Raw genomic sequence first — 16548 nt, forward strand, 5'->3', positions numbered from 1 at the left:
ATGGAGTACACAGGAATCAGACTGATTAAATATGTGGGAAGAGATGATGGAGAAAATTAATATTGTCAGCCAAAAGAAAGCCATGAGCTGACCATGGAACAAACCGTCAAGTGCACATAAGCAAGTAAAAGTTGAAGCTAAAGACAATTAAAAGAAGTCCATGAGCACCAAAATATGAACTTGATTATACCTACCTGATTTTAGAGACCATCTGAAGAATAGATTTGATGCATTGAATACCAATGACTGAAAAAACAAATGAAATGTGCGATGACAACAAAAACATCCTTCATGAAGAAAGCAAAAGTTCAGTAAAAGGACGGACAAGGAAGAAAAGACAAAATGAATGTCAGAAGAGACTCGAAACTTGCCCTTCAATGGAGAGTGCCTAAAGCAAATGGAAGAAATGACAAGATAAAAGAGCTGAACAGAAAATTTCAAAGAGCAGCTCGAGAAGTAAAAGTCAATTATTATAAAAAGACTTGGAGTTAGAAAACTGAAAGAGAAGAACATTCTGCTTTTCTCAAGCTGAAAGAACAGAAGACAAAATTCAAGCCTCATATTACAATATTGAAAGATCCTACTTGTACAATATGGAATAACGCAAGGGATATCAAAAGAAGATGGAAGGAATACACAGAATCACCATACCAAAAAGAATTGGTTGATGTTCATCCATTTCTGGAGGTGATGTATGATGAAGAACCAATGGTATTGAAGGAAGGAGTTGAAGTTCCATTGAAGGAGTTGGTGAAAAACAAGGCTCCAGGAATTCATGGAATACCCATCGAGATGTTTCATCAAATGGGTGCGGTGCTGGGGGCACTTACTCATCTTTGCCAACAAATTTGGAAGACAGCTACCTGGCTAACTGACTGGAAGATATCCATTTTTGTATCCATTCCTAAGAAAGGTTATTGAACAGAATGTGGAAATTATCAAACAATATTATTAATATCCACAAGTATATCTTGCTGAAGATAATTCAAAAATAGTTGCAGCATTGTACTGACAGGGAGTTTTCAGAAATGCAAGCTACATGCAGAAGAGGATGTGGAACAAGAGATATCATTGCTGATGTCAGATGGATCTTGGATGAAAGCAAAGAATACCAGAAAGATGTTTACTTGTATTTTACTGACTATGCAAAGACATTCTGTTGTGTGGATCATAATAAATTATGGACAAAATTGAGAAAAAATGGGAATTCCAAAACACTTAATTGTACTCATGAGGAATCTGTACATAGACCAGGAAGCTGTTGTTTGAACAGAACAAGGGGATATCGCACAGCTTAAAATCAAGAAGGGAGAGCATAAGGGTTATAGTCTTTCACCATGCTTATTCAATCTGTATGCTGAGCAAATAATCTGAGTAGTCAGACTATATGAAAAAAGAATGTGGTGTCACGATTAGAGGAAGGCTCTTAACAACCTGAGATATGCAGACAAGATAAACTTGCTTACTAAAAGTGAATATGATTTGAAGTTTAAAGACTATACTTTGCAGTAAGGATTACAACTCAACATAAAGAAAACAAAAATACTCACAACTGGACCAATAATCAGCATCACAATAAATGGAGAAAAGATTGAAGTTGTCAAAGATTTCATACTACCTGATTCCATAATCCACATAAATGGAAGCAGCAATCACAACATCAGATAAATATTGCACTGGGAAAATATGCTACAAAACAACTGTTTAAAGTGCTGAAGAGTAATGATGTCTCTTTGAACACTAAGGTGCACCTAACACAAACCATGGTGTTTTCAATGACCTCATATGCATGTGAAAACTGGACAATGAATAAGGAAGAACCAAGAAGAGTTGATGCTTTTGAGTTGTATTGGCAAAAAGTACTGAAAATACCATGGACTGCCAGAAGAAGTAAAAAAATCTGTCCCAGAAGAAGTGTTACCAAAATGCTCTTTGGAAGGGAGAATGGCCAGACTTTGTCTCATCTGCTTTGGTCATGTTGTCAGAAGAGATAATTCCCTGGAGAAGTATATAATGCTTGGTAAAGTGGAAGGTCAGGAAAAAGGAGAAGACCATCAACAAGATTGTTATCACAGTGGCTGCAACGATGGACTCAGGTATAGCAAGAATTGTGAGGCTGGCATTGGACCAGGTTATGTTTCTTTCTGTTGTAGGTAGGGTTGCTATGGGTCAGAGCCAACTGGACAGCACCAAAGAACAACAACAACATTCACATAAAATCCCTCACTATAAATTCAACCATTCATTATCATAAAGAGACCATCATCCTTATTTACAATTAGTACTCTACTGAGTGGAATATGTATTGTCTTTTTCATTGAAATAAACAAAATCAAACTTTATTATCACAAAATGACGTTTCAATATTTTTCCTATAACATAATAAAGCCTTCTTCCAGTATTAGTAAAATATCTCCCCAGTAAAGTAAAAATAATAATGTAAACTATGAGAGGACGTTTAAAAATAAGTAAACTAAACTCCCACTATGTGTGTCAAAATCTACACAAGTTTTCTCTATTTCTGTTCTACTAATGGATTCATTTATTTGATTAGGGAATGGATTACCTGAAAAGTTCAAACCGTATGATCTTGGGCACATAAATAATGGTTGATTACAGTTGTACAGTAAAGATTGGAGAATGAGAGTACGAGCTGCAGGGCATCAGAAATAAATGTGGTTAACAAACTGCATCATGAAGAAAGCTTTGGAGATAGGTGATTGAAATAGCTGTCAAATTGATCAAAAGATGGAAAGCATATGCAGGAAGGAAGGTCAAAGTAGAACTGTTAAGTAGTACTGTTTTTTGTTTTTATTTTATTTTTTTTTTTATTGGCATCCATTGGAGTCAGTTTTGACCAATCATTGATAAAACTTCGTTTTATGTCAGCAATACCAAGGAAAGTTAAACAAAATACAAATAAAATATTGATTCTCAAGCCAACTTCAGATCCCCAAGATCATATGCCTTTTTTCACATTATATCTGAGATACTTGTGCTCATTTCCTTATTTTGACACAACTGAATTAAAGGATTTGTGTACTGCTGTGGTGGAGCAGTGCCTAAAGCATTTGACTGCTAACCAGAATGCTGGCAGTTCAAACCCACCAGTCACTCCTTGGAGGGAAGGTTGGGCAATCTACTTCAGTAGTGATACTGCCTTGGAAACCCAAGGAGGGGTCACGATGAGTCGGATCCGACTCCATGGCAGTGAGTTCTATAATATATGCATGTAGGAATCTATTTACTAAAAAGTACCTGCACATTACTACAACTTTTACTTCAGAAAGAGTATCCAAAATTTAAGTACATAGAGGGGTAGAGACAGACATATTCAAAAGGGGCACAGATATTATGTTAATGGAAAGGAGAAAGGGGAAGTAAATCCAGATTTTTGGAGCAAATATGTTGAGAACTTAACCTAAAAGTTAAATAACTATTCATCAGTTACAATTTTTTTATATTATTCATAATTCATACCTACAAACAATTAAATGTTCAAAGTTTTTTAGAATACTCTAAAAAAACATTGATGGGGGAGTTCTATATTTTCAATATCAGCTTAAAATTTGGTCTACTTTTTAAGTGATAGAAGAAAATCATTAAGGTGATGCCTGCATTATTTATGGGTGAAAGTGGGCAGGGGTTCATCCCACAGGAGAGAGAGCACATTAGACATAGAGGAATATGTGACTCCAAAGATAGTGTCTTTCTAAAGATTTTTCTGCAGATATTTCCCATTTAACACAATAGAGATAAGATACATGTGGTTTTCATGTATGCAGAGACAGAAGACGAAAGAATCACCTACACTGCAGAGCATGAACAAATCAGGACGCCATGAAGAAGATCAGGTCAGGATGAACAGAGAGGGCAAACAGTCACTTAATCTAGGCAAGTGGTAACAAAAAGTCCAGGATGAGCAAGTGAATGATTAGATTGCTGATCCTGTTAGCATGTGCATAAGGATAACATTATTTGCTAGACAAGGAATTCTAAGTCTTATTCTTGAATAAATCAGCCAGAGAAAAGCCAGTCTTACACAGCAGACATATATTAAAAATAAATAAATAGATAGATAGATAGATAAATAGATAGATAGATAAATAGATAAATAAATAGATAGATAGATAGATAGATAGATAGATAGATAGATAGATAGATAGATATTACACTTAGGAATCACAGCATCATAATTCAACACTTACTGCCACAAAGAAACTGAGTATATTAGTGTTGTGCTGCAAGTAGAATACCATTATTAAAAGGAAACAACATAGGTTTCCTGACCACAATAAATAATGGTGCTTAACCTGAGGTGGTTAAGGATAAAATGAAAAGAAAGAAAGAAAAGGCTGAAATCTTCTCCATTAGAAAAATCACCTCCATTTTCTAGTTAAGGCTAAATGTATTATTTGAATCAACTTCTATACAATGATTATCCCTATTTTACAGATAAGAAATTTTTCCAAACATAAAGCAACATATACTCTTTCCCACTGGGAAAAAGTGTCAGAGCTTGGGTTGACATTGAGGTTTTTTTTTTTTTTTAATCAATAATTGTTGCTCCTAACCTCCCTGTGGCATTATTTCAACAAAAAGCATACTCATGTTAGGTCAAACCATGATTTTATTAACTGCAGGTGAAATTAGAGGAGACCAGAATCTAGAACATTTCTTGAACAATACAGTACAAGCAAAATAAACAACTATTTGAAAATATACATAAAACAAATGTGGTGGTGGGGGGAACTGATACATGAAAGGGGACCAGGGACCAATTTGTTCCTCACGTCTGTTGTTGTTAGTTATCATCATTTGGTTCCAACTCATGGAAACCCTACGTATAAAAATGGTACACTGCTCACTCGTGCACCATCCTCACCATCTTTGCCATATTTGAGCTCATTGTTACAGCCAGTGTGTCAATCCATATCATTGAGGGTCTTCCAATTTTGCTGACCCTATACCTTACCAAGCATGATGTCCTTCTCTAGGTACAGATCCTTTGTGATAGCAACCAAAGTGGTGCAGTAGGTTACCTGATAACATCTACAAAGCAAGTGTCACAAAGTCTCACTGTTTTTGCCTCTGAGGACTTTTCTGTCTGTTGTTCTTCCAAGATTGATTTGTTCATTCTTCTGGTAGTCTATGGTATTGTCAATTTTCTTTGCCAACCTCATAATTCAAATGCATTGATTCTTAAGTCTTCCTTGTTTTTGTTGTTATTGCTAGGTGTTGTCGAGTCAGTTCCAACTTATAGCAACCCCATGTACAACAGAATGAAACACTGCCTGGTCCTGCACCAGCCTCACAATCCTTGTTATACCATAGCCCACCACCACAGCCACTGTGTCAATCCATCTGATTGAGGGCCTTCCTCTTCTTCACTGACCTTTCACTTTACCAAGTATGATATCCTCTTCCAGGGAATGATCCCTTCTGACAATATGACCAAAGCAGGTGAAGCGAAGTCTGGCCATTCTCACTTCCAGGGAGCATTCTGGCTACACCTCTTCCAGGACAGATTTGTTCTTTTGGCAATCAGTGATATTTTCAGCACTTTTCACCAGCACCACGACTCAAAAGTATGAACTTTTCTTCATTCTTCCTTGTTCATTGTCCAGCTCTCTCATGCTTATGACACAATTGAAAATACCATGGCTTGGGTTAGGGGCACCTTAGTCTTCAAGGAGACATCTTTGCTTTTCAGCACTTTTAAGATCTTTTGCAGCAGATTTGCCCAGTGCAATATGTTGTCTGATGTTGTGACTGCTGCCTCCATAGGTGTTGATTGTGGAACCAAGTAATATGAAACCTTTGACAACTTCAAACCTTTCACCATTTAATAATGATGATGTTTATTTGTCCAGTTTTGGGGATTTTTTATTTCTTTATATTGAGATGTAATCCATACTACATAGTGAAGTCTTTAATCTTTATCAACAAGTGCTTCAAGTCATCCTCACTCTCAGCAAGCAAAATTGTGTCATCTGTGTATCACAGGCTATTAATGAGTCTTCCCCTAATCCTGATGCCAGGTTCTTCTTCATATAGTTCAGGTTCTCACATTATTTGCTCAGCATAGAGATTGAATAAGTATGGTGAAAGGATGCAACACTGATGCACTCTCTTCCTGATTTTAAACCATGCACTATCCCCTTGTTCTGTTTGAATGAGAGCCTCATGGTCTATGTACAGGTTCCTGATGAGCACAATCAAGGGTTATGGAATTCCCATTCTTCTCAATGTTATCCACAATTTGTTATGATTGATACAATTGAATGTTTTTGCATAGTCAATAACACATAAGTAAACATCTTTCTGGTATTCTTTGCTTTCAGCTAAGATCCATCTGACATCAGCAATGATATCCCTTGTTCAATGTCCTCTTCTGAACCCAGCTTGCATTTCTGGAAGCTCTCTGTCAATATACTACTGTAAACATTTTTGAATTATCATAAGTAAGATTTTACTTGCATGTGATATTAATGATACTGCTCAATAATTCCCACATTCTGTGGGATCACCTTTCTATGTAATGGGTACAAATATGGATCTCATTTTATCAGTTGTCCAGGAAGCTATCTCCCAAATTTCTTGGTTTAGCCGAGTGTGTACCTCCAGTGTGACATCTCTTTGTGGAAATATCTCAATGGCTATCCCATCAATTCTTGGAGCCTTGTTCTTCACCAATTCCTTCAGTGCAACTTCTATTTCTTCCTTCAATACCATTGGTTCTTGATCATATGCCACCTCCTGAAATGGATGAAGATCGACCAGGTCTTTTTGGTACAGTATTCTCTATTCCTTCCATCTTCTTTTGATGTTTCCTGCATAATTAAATATATCATCCATAGAATCTTTCAATATTGCAACTAGAGGCTTGATTTTTTTCTTCAGTTCTTTCACTTTGGGAAATGTTGAGCACATTCCTTATTGTCAGTGTTCCTTATTTTCCAGCGTTTGCATGCATATAAGGTGACTGAAAATACCGTGACTTAGATCAGGGGAAGCTTAGTCCTCAAGAACATATATTTGCTTTTGAAAACTTTGAAGAGATCTTTTGCAGTAGATCTGTAAATATAATGTGTCATTTGACTTCCTGACTGTTACTTCCATGGCTATTGATTTAGATCCAAGGAAAAAGAAAAACTTGATACAATCAATTGTTTTTCCATTTTCTTTCATGTAGCTTATGGGTCCAATTGTGAGCATATATTTGCTTTCTTCATGTTGAGGTGCAATCTATAATGAAGGCTATAGTATTTGATCTGCATCAATAAGTCCTACAAATCTTTTTCACTTTCAGCAAAGATGGTTGTTTCATATGCGTATCACCGGTTGGTAATGTGCCTTTCTCCAATCGTGATATTGTGTTTTTCTTTGTAGCTTCCAGCTTCATGGATTAATAAAGATTAATTAAGCATAAAAATTAATTAAGAATGGTGAAAGGATAGCATCATGACACATACCTTTTTCTCATGTCTAGATGTCAGAAAAACATGATGAGTGTTTTTTTTTTTTTTTTAAATGTAGAAATAGTCTTGCATAATACGAACTGTAGTTTTTCATGTTCATAGTTAAATTGGAGCTCCAGTAGCACAGTGCCTAAAGCACTTGACTGCTAACCAGAAGGCTGGCTGTGCAAACCCACCAGCCACTCCTCAGAAGAAAGGTTGGGCAACCTACTTCCATAGTGATACTGCCTTGGAAACCCAAGGAGGGGTCACTATGAGTGCGGTCTAAGTCAACGGCACATAACAACAACAATTATATTTAAATTAATTATACAATAAAACTATATAATTTTCCAATAAATGATTTTAATATCATTCCTATGGAGACAGAATTCAAGTTCCTCAGATTTTGGAGACAATATTATAAGATGTCAGAGAGTTCTAAGAAAGTTTAGGGAATCCTTAGCATCATAATGTAATTCTATTATTAAACAATAGATATTTAATATCAGCACAATAAAATTAATGAATGAATTCTTCCTTAGGAAGAAGACTCTAAAATGAAGACAAATGTAAAAGATGTTTATTACTGTATGTTTTCAGGATTAACATCCCGAGGGAAAGAAAGAAAGCAGATTTTGGCTAGCACCAATGGAGAAATTGGGCTGCAATTCATCCTCAACAAAGAACTCAACCATAATGAGCTCTGTCTCTGGTAAAGATCATTACAGTTTTCCTTAGTTTAATGAAAGGTTGGATATTTTTAGCACTTAATAGACCAGAAATTTTAAAAGAGCTACCCCATGAAAGAAGTGTAATATTACACAAATTAGCCCTTTTCAGCCAAAATCAATTTCCAGAAAATACTGACAAATGCAAATTTTCATCTTGCAGCATTTCCAGAAAAGGGAGAGATAAATTCTCTAATCCTAAAGGTGGATCTGGGTGGCACAGCATAGCAGATACTATTGTAAGGCAGAATATGTTTCAATTAGAACATAGTGTTCTCTTGTGCTTGGAAAATAAATAAATAAAATTCAACAACAAAAACCCAAAGTACCATACTTAGAATCCAGGTTTTAATATTATGACTATATTGGAAAAACTGGTGCTAACTAATTTTACTGTTTTGAAATGCAAGTATTTAAAAATACTTATGTGCAATAAATCTTCATACTCTTGACTAATTAAAATAAAAATGTCACCATCAAGAATACTCTGAAAAAACTTTTCTAAGTTAAATTAATCACGTTTTCAAAAAATAAGGTCGATTAAAAATCCTATTCATGTATTATGATTATCCATTATAAAAAAAATTAATAGAACTAGTAAAGCTTGAGCAGAAAATAATTCAAAATTGTTCTAGTATTGAAAATTCAGCAAGTTAACCAAACCAGTATCATAATATCCAAACATATTTTCATCATAACAGAAGAAGATGAGGATCAGATTGAAGTAGCATCATAAAGAATATGACTATCCATTGTCTAGTTCATACTTGGCAGAATTTTGTGATGAGAGCAGCAGAGAAAATGTCTATCAGCAGCCAAAAACATTTTCATCCTCACTTGACCCCTAAGCTTGATCATTTATTTAGAGAGCACACTAGTGCTTTTGAGACCATATGCTTTGTCAGCATCTGGTGTTCGTTAATTGCTCAGAGTAAAATGAGGTGGACAGTCATTAGTTGCATCATGTCAATTATCCCAGGAAATATGTAGAAGCAGAGAGTGATTATAGACCATAATCCATGTCCTTTAACCTCAAAATGAGTATTTTAATGCACTTTCTTTCATTTTCTGAGTCATTCACTATGGGTTTATATGCACTTTCCATAAAGTGAAAAATGTGAAGAAATAAAACCAGTACCACTATGATGAGCGTCGTCATTACTATTTCCATGACTCAGCAAATTATTTTGACTATAGAGATTACACATATCTCTTAAGTTTAAATAATCCTTTTTTTTTTTATCTTTCTTTCTTTCTTTTTCAATGCTATATTCCTATAGGATAATCACAGCCTAATGCTTTCTGTTTATAATGTTGGTTATAATCTTGTAGTAACTTTAGATAGAGTCTCATGATAAATCAGTATTTCTTATCACTTTTTTCTTTATTAATTTTCATCTCTGCTAACCCATTCTCTCCTTTTGAACTATATATATATATATATATATATATAAATTGTCAAATATTTTATAAAAAATTTCTCTGTAGAAATTTGAAGACCAAAAGTACAAAGCATTTAATATTTATACAAATCTAAGTCTCCAAAGTTAAGGCCAATTGATTATGTCATAGTAATATTGGTATTGCTATAAGGAATCTTTGATGTTTTATCTGCATGGAAATAGCATGCAATTCTATTTTAGAGTTGTTTGTTGTTGTTGTTGTTAAGTGGCATCGAGTCAGTTCTGACTCATAGTTACCCTATTAAACAGTGTCTGGTTTATTTTATAGTATAGTGCATTTATTCACTTTGAGAAATATTACACATTCTTGCATTGTTACAGGCACTGAAAGAAAAATGTGTGAGAAAGCTTTTAGAATTAAGAATACCACTACTATAATTTGTCTCTAATCTCTGGGAATTTGGGGAAAATAAATAAATAAATAAATGATTTCCTTGTAAAGCACAGTTCAGAGACACATAAAACATTAGCCTACTCCTTTCTCTCTATTCACATGGAGTCCAGGAACTGTGAGGAACAATATGAATGTAGACTTTGTGTTAGTTTTCTATCACTATAATAACAAATTACAACAAATTTAATGCCATAAAACAGCAAAAATTAAAAGCATAACTCACTGTATTGTGCTTCACTTTACTGAACTCCTCAGATATTGTGTTTTTCACAAATTGAAAGTATGTGTCCACCGTTCATTAAGCAAGTCTATCAGCACCTTTTTTTCTAAAATGTTCTCACTTTGTGTCTCTGTGGCATATTTTGGTAATTCTCACAATACTGCAAAGTTTTGCACAATGATATTGCACAGTTAGTAGACTACAATATAGTGTAAATATAACTTGTATGTGCACCTGGAAACCAAAAAATTATGTGACATCTTTTATAATGATGTTTACTTTATTGTGATAGTCTGGAACTGAATCTGCAGTGTCTCTGAGGAGTGCCTGTAATTATTTGATGGTCCTATTGTCACAACTCTGATGTAGAAATAACTGGGCTGAATCAAGGTTTCAGTAAGGCTGAATTCTTTATAGGAAGTTCTGGGGCAAAATGTGTTTCTTTGCCTTTTCCATCTTTTAGAGGCTATCTGCATTCCTGGCTCCTCACACCCTTCCTTGTTATCTCCAAATTCAGTATTGCATCACATCACTTAGAACTTTTCTTATACTTTTTTTTTTTGCACTTTTAAGGACACTTGTAATACATTATGCCCACATGGATCATACAAGATGATCTTATTTGAAGGTGAACTGATGATCTTATTTGAAGGTGTTATTAACAACTTTAATATCACCTGTAATCTTAATTCTTCTTAGCATATAAAGTAAAGGATTCACAAATTCCAGAGATTACGATGTGGACATGACTAGGCGTCATTGTTAAGTTTCAAACATATACCTGTTTGAAAGACTAAGGAGCTTTAAGGAAAGCTAGGCCCAAATGAGAATAATTAGTCCCCAAGGAAACCACTACGAGTATAGAAAACAGTTTCACAAAAAAGACCTAACTCTGTATGAGGCCACAATACCAAAAGGACGATTGTTGCACATTCAGTGTAAGACTGAGCTGCTCAGTCTTCTGTGAAGAAGAAAAATGCTCTAGTTAAAGAAAATAATCATGTCAACAGTAGTTTTTGTCCTGGAGCCTGTGCCTTAGATTTTCATATCATTTGCACATACATACAGTTTCAAAAAGGAACATTATCCTAAAAATTTTTTTTTGCCTTAAATAACTCCCATTCATTTTAATATACGTATAACAGAATGAACCACAGCCTAGTCCTGAACACTTTCACAAAGATCTGTGGTGGTGTAGTGCTTAAGGCATTTGACTGCTACCAGGATGTTGGTGGTTCAAATCCACTAGCCATTTCATGGAAAGAAGACAGGGTAATCTATTTCTATAAAGATTTACTGCCTCAGAAACCCAGAGCAGGTCACTGTGAGTCAGAAACAACTTGATGGCAGTGAGTTTTTTTTTTTTTATTTTTTGGTTTGGACACTTTCATAATCATTGCTATGCTTGATTTCAGTGTGGTGGTTATTGTGTCAACCTATCTCTTTGAGAGTTTTCCTCATTTTAATTTTACTAAACATGATGTCTTTTCCTAGTGATTGGTCTTTCCTGATGACTTGTCCAAAGTAAGCAAGATGATTTTAACTAGTTCAATTTAGCTGACTTTTGCCAAGGATATTGAACTTCAATTATTCCATTTCATTTTTGACAACTTCCACTGTTTCTTGATTCATATTTCATACATTCTATGCTATTTGTAATAGATGTTTGCAACTGGTATGTCTTATTTTAAGTCTTGCCACACCAGGAAATGAAGAATAAACATATTCCAGAGTTTACATGTTCCTCTGCCGCTCAGCACTGGCACTAACACTGGCACATCCTGAAGGTTTACTTTACAAACTATCAAATTCAGGCCTCAGGGTATGAATCTCCAAATCTCTTTCAAGATAGAATTTAGCCACAACTAACAATAACAACCTCATATATGTTAGAGTAGAATTATATTTTACAGGATTTTCAATGGCTGATTTTTCAGAAATAGATCGATCACTAGTCTTTTCTGCCATTCCATCTGTGATTGGACTTAACCACCAATCTTTTGGTTAAAAGCTGAGTACATAAAGCATTTGCACCAAGAGATTCCCTTATTTAAAGCTGCTGTTTTTCACTGTCACTGAGTTGGCTCCGATTCACAGTGACTATGTACAAGGCACTTGACTGATAACCAGAAGACTGGTGGTTCAAACACACCAGCCACTCCTCAGAAGGATCGGAATCACTTCCGTACTGATACTGCCTCAGAAACCCAAGGAGGGGTCACTATGAGTCAGGGTTGACTCAATGGCACATAACAACAACAACATGTACAATAGAACTATATACAACAGAATGGTGTTCGGTCCTGCACCACCCTCACAGTATTTGCTAAGCAAAATTAGCCATATTCAAATATTAAGCAAGTTTATGGTTTGAGCCACTATCAACATTCATAAGTGCAAACTTCTAGAGTGCAGGGAGAACTTGAGGAATAGAGGTAATTGGGGGTGGGAAAAGCAAATGATTAGCACCTCAATTTTCCCCCTCTTAGCATAAATATAGAAGATATTTTCATGCAGAAGGGTTTCTAAGTAGAGCTAAAGGTCTCTGTCCTTTTTCATTTTGTGTTCTGATGTACTTTTTGTTCTGATGCCCATTGCACAGATATCTACCAATGAACAAGCTTTTTGTAGCAGATGAACTAGTGGTTAAGGATCTCAGAACATTGATCTTTAATTAATCAGTGCATATCTCTCAGGATAGTAAGAGGAGTATTTCATTGAAGTTTCTTAGCTGAGTTTTAATTTTTAAATATTCATGCATATGTTATGTGGTCTCCATTTGTAATCTTGCCCTGCACATATCAGATGCATATCTATACTACTGGACCAAAACCACAGTTCTTGGAAAAGCCCTGATAAAATATGGAAAGATTTTTCCTACTGGCTTGAAAAGGAAGAGGACCACAAAAAAGGGATCAGTGGAAATGAGAAGGGCAGTGAGGACAAAAGACATAGAAGATAAGGATTTTCAGAGCTTTGCTCAGCAGTCTTTATATCATATGATAAAATCTTGTCCACCATGGACTCTTAAAAAAAAGTCATTTTGCTGACCTAGCACCAATAACATTTATAGGAAGCTGGGAAGAAAATAATTTACCTAATTGACTTTGGAAAATAGTATTTTTACTATCAGATCAAGTCCTGACTTCTGGTAATTAAGAGACACTACCAATGAAACTTATCTTTTTTTTTTTTTTTTTCCTATCACAGTCATTTACCTTATGTGCTTATCCTAAGGAGGGATATGGAAAAAATAGCACACTTACTGAATATTTGTTTTGAGCCAGTGAATGTAAAGCTCTAGAGACATCATCTTTTAATTTTAACCTCATCCTAAAAAAGCTACTATTACACCACAGTCTACCATTCTATAGGTGGAGAAACTGAGGCTCTTAAGTAATGCAAATAGATGTGTTACTCCAGAGAGTATGCTCTTAGCACTTTTCAGCCTACCTCCCAATAGTCATTAACTGCAAACTCTGTCAAACCTCATTTGATCTAATTCCATCCTACTATCATTTTAAACTAAAAGAAAAATATAACAGATCCATTGCTGTTAATTTGATTCCATCTCATAGTGACACTATAGGAAAAAGCAGAACAGGTCCCATAGAATTTCCAAGGTTATAAATCTTTATGGAAACAGACTTCCTCATCTTTCTGTTATTGAACAGCTGGTGGATTTGAATCAATGAATTTTCAGGTTAACAGCCAATCTCTTCACCACTCCACCACTAGGGCTCCTCACTGTCTCCATTTTGTTGGTGTTGTTTTTTGCCGTCTAGTCAGACCTGACTCATAGCGGCCCCTCCTTGGGTTTCTGAGGCAGTATCACTATGAAAGTAGATTGTCCAACCTTCCTTCTGAGGAGTGGCTGGTGGGTTTGAACTGCCAGCCTTCTGATTAGCAGTCAAGTGTCTCAGGCACTACGCTACCAGAGCTCCTCACTGTCTCCATAGTGCAAGTGATTTTAATCTTTCTGTGATGGTTAATCAATTGTATGTATCATGTAGGCTAAGATATTACCAAATGAAACTCACCGCCATTGAGTTGATTCCCTCTAATAATGAGCCCCAAAGTGTTTCCAATGCTGTAAATGTTTATGGAAGCAAACTGCATCATCTTTCTCCCACTGAACTGATGGTGTGTTTCATCCATCAACACTTTGGTTGACAGCCAAATGTCTTAAACTCTGCACCACAGAAGTCCTTTGGTTAAGCTAGGGTGCTTAGTTATTTGGTCATAAATTAGTCTAGATGTTGTTTTAAAGTAGTTTCATGTGATTAAATCTATTGGCCTTAAGGAAATCAGATTCTCCACCATATCTTCAGTAGGCTTCATTCAATAACGTGAAAACCTTAATATTGAAAAAGGGGTTTTCCCTAGGGTTATATTATGTCTTCATTTTTTTTTTTTTTTTCCCAGAAGACCTTCACTTTTCATCCTTCTCATACCTTGACCTATTGATTTGGGGAACACAAAGCTGCAGGAATCTAGCCTGTACTTTAACCTACTGATTTTGGACTTAGCAGCCCCTACCAATTGCTTGAATCAATTTCATAAAATAAACTTCTTTTGATAGCTAGGTGTAGATGGTATTGATAGATAATCTTAACGGTTCTGTTTTTCTAGGAAACTCTGTCTTACGACAACTTCCTATTATACCTGTCTTAAGAAATAAAAAAGATGAAGAGTGTAGGGTTTGGATAATATATCACATGTTGTTATTGTGTGCCATGAGTATATTCTGACTTGTAGCAAGCCTATATGATAGAGTAGAACTGCCGTGTAAGGTTTCTTCAGTTGTAATCTTTATGGGACTAGATTGTCATATCTTTTTTCCCTGCTTTCGATTAGCAGCAAAGTTTACACCCATTGTGCCACCAGGATTCCTTGATAAATCACATTGCCACCCTAAATGATGCTTTATCCTCTTCCACAGCTGCATCATTTGTCTTTGTTGATGTGGAATGTATGTTTATGATAGATGTCCTTCAGTTCTTCAGGTTAGTTTTTTCACTTTTTTCCTGGAGGGTGTTAAACAAAATGTTTCATTGAAATGCCAAAGTTAACAATAAACCACGACAGTTTGTTTTGTTTTGTTTTGTTTTTCCATAAATCTTTTGATAGTATAAAATCAGACACCTGTTTCATTAATCAATATTCTAAAATATTTCCCAATTTTATGTGTTTATATAGTTAAACGTCTTGATTGTAATAATAATACGGACAGCTATTTTTCTACAAAAAGATCTCTGGTTGACCATTGCCTAAGGCATTTGATTGCTAACCAGAATGTTTGAGGTACAAATTCACCAGCCACTCTGCAGAGAGAAAATGGGACAATTTACTTCCTTAAACTTCCAAGGTAAGGGAAAGGAGACAGACTCCACCCAAGGCAGGAAAAAGGAAAGCCAGGGCTGACATCAGGCAGATCCATGTAAGGGGAGGGCAAAGAGGTTTGGAACAGCTAAGGGAGATAAACTTGCTTGTCATTTTGTTGTACTGTGGTGGCTTGCATGTTACTGTGAGGCTGGAGGCTGTGTCACTGGTGTTTCAAACACCAGCAAGGTTGCATATGGTGGACAGGTTTCAGTGGAGCTTCCAGACTGAGACAGACTTGGAAGAAGAAAGAGACCATCCACTTCTCAAAGAATTGGCCAAGGAAATACCTTATGAGAAGCAGAGAAACACTGACTGATACATCACTAGACAACTTTATGAATAGTCCTGAAACGTTGTCCAATACAGTGTTAGAAGATGAGCCTCTTAGGTCAAAGACACTCAAAATATGACTGGGAAAGAGCTGCCTCATCAGAATAGAACCAATCTTAATGATATGGTAAAAGTAAAGCTTTAGGGACTTCCATTTGCTGATGTTGCATGACTCAAACTGAGGACAAACTGCTGCAAATATGCATTAATTATTGGAACATGGAATGTACAAAGTTTGAATCTAGGAAAATTGAAAGTTGTCAAAAATGAAAAGAACACATAAAGATTGATCTCTTAGAAATTTGTGGGCTGAAATGACCATTTTTTATCAGACAACCATATGATCTACTATATTGGGAATGACAAATTGAAGAGTAATGGTGTGGTACTCATAATCAAAAAGAATGTTTCAAGATGTGTCCTCATTCACAACACTGTTAGTAATAGAATAATAAGCACATACCTACAAGGAAGACCAGTTAATGCTTTTATTATTCAAATTTATGCACCAACCACCAAAGCCAAAGAAGAGGAAACTGAAGATTTCTACCAACTTCTTCAGTCT

The sequence above is a fragment of the Orycteropus afer genome, unplaced genomic scaffold (assembly GCF_000298275.1).
Source record: "Orycteropus afer afer isolate SDZICR_OR568_19922 unplaced genomic scaffold, OryAfe1.0 scaffold00557, whole genome shotgun sequence".
Lineage (NCBI taxonomy): Eukaryota > Metazoa > Chordata > Mammalia > Tubulidentata > Orycteropodidae > Orycteropus > Orycteropus afer.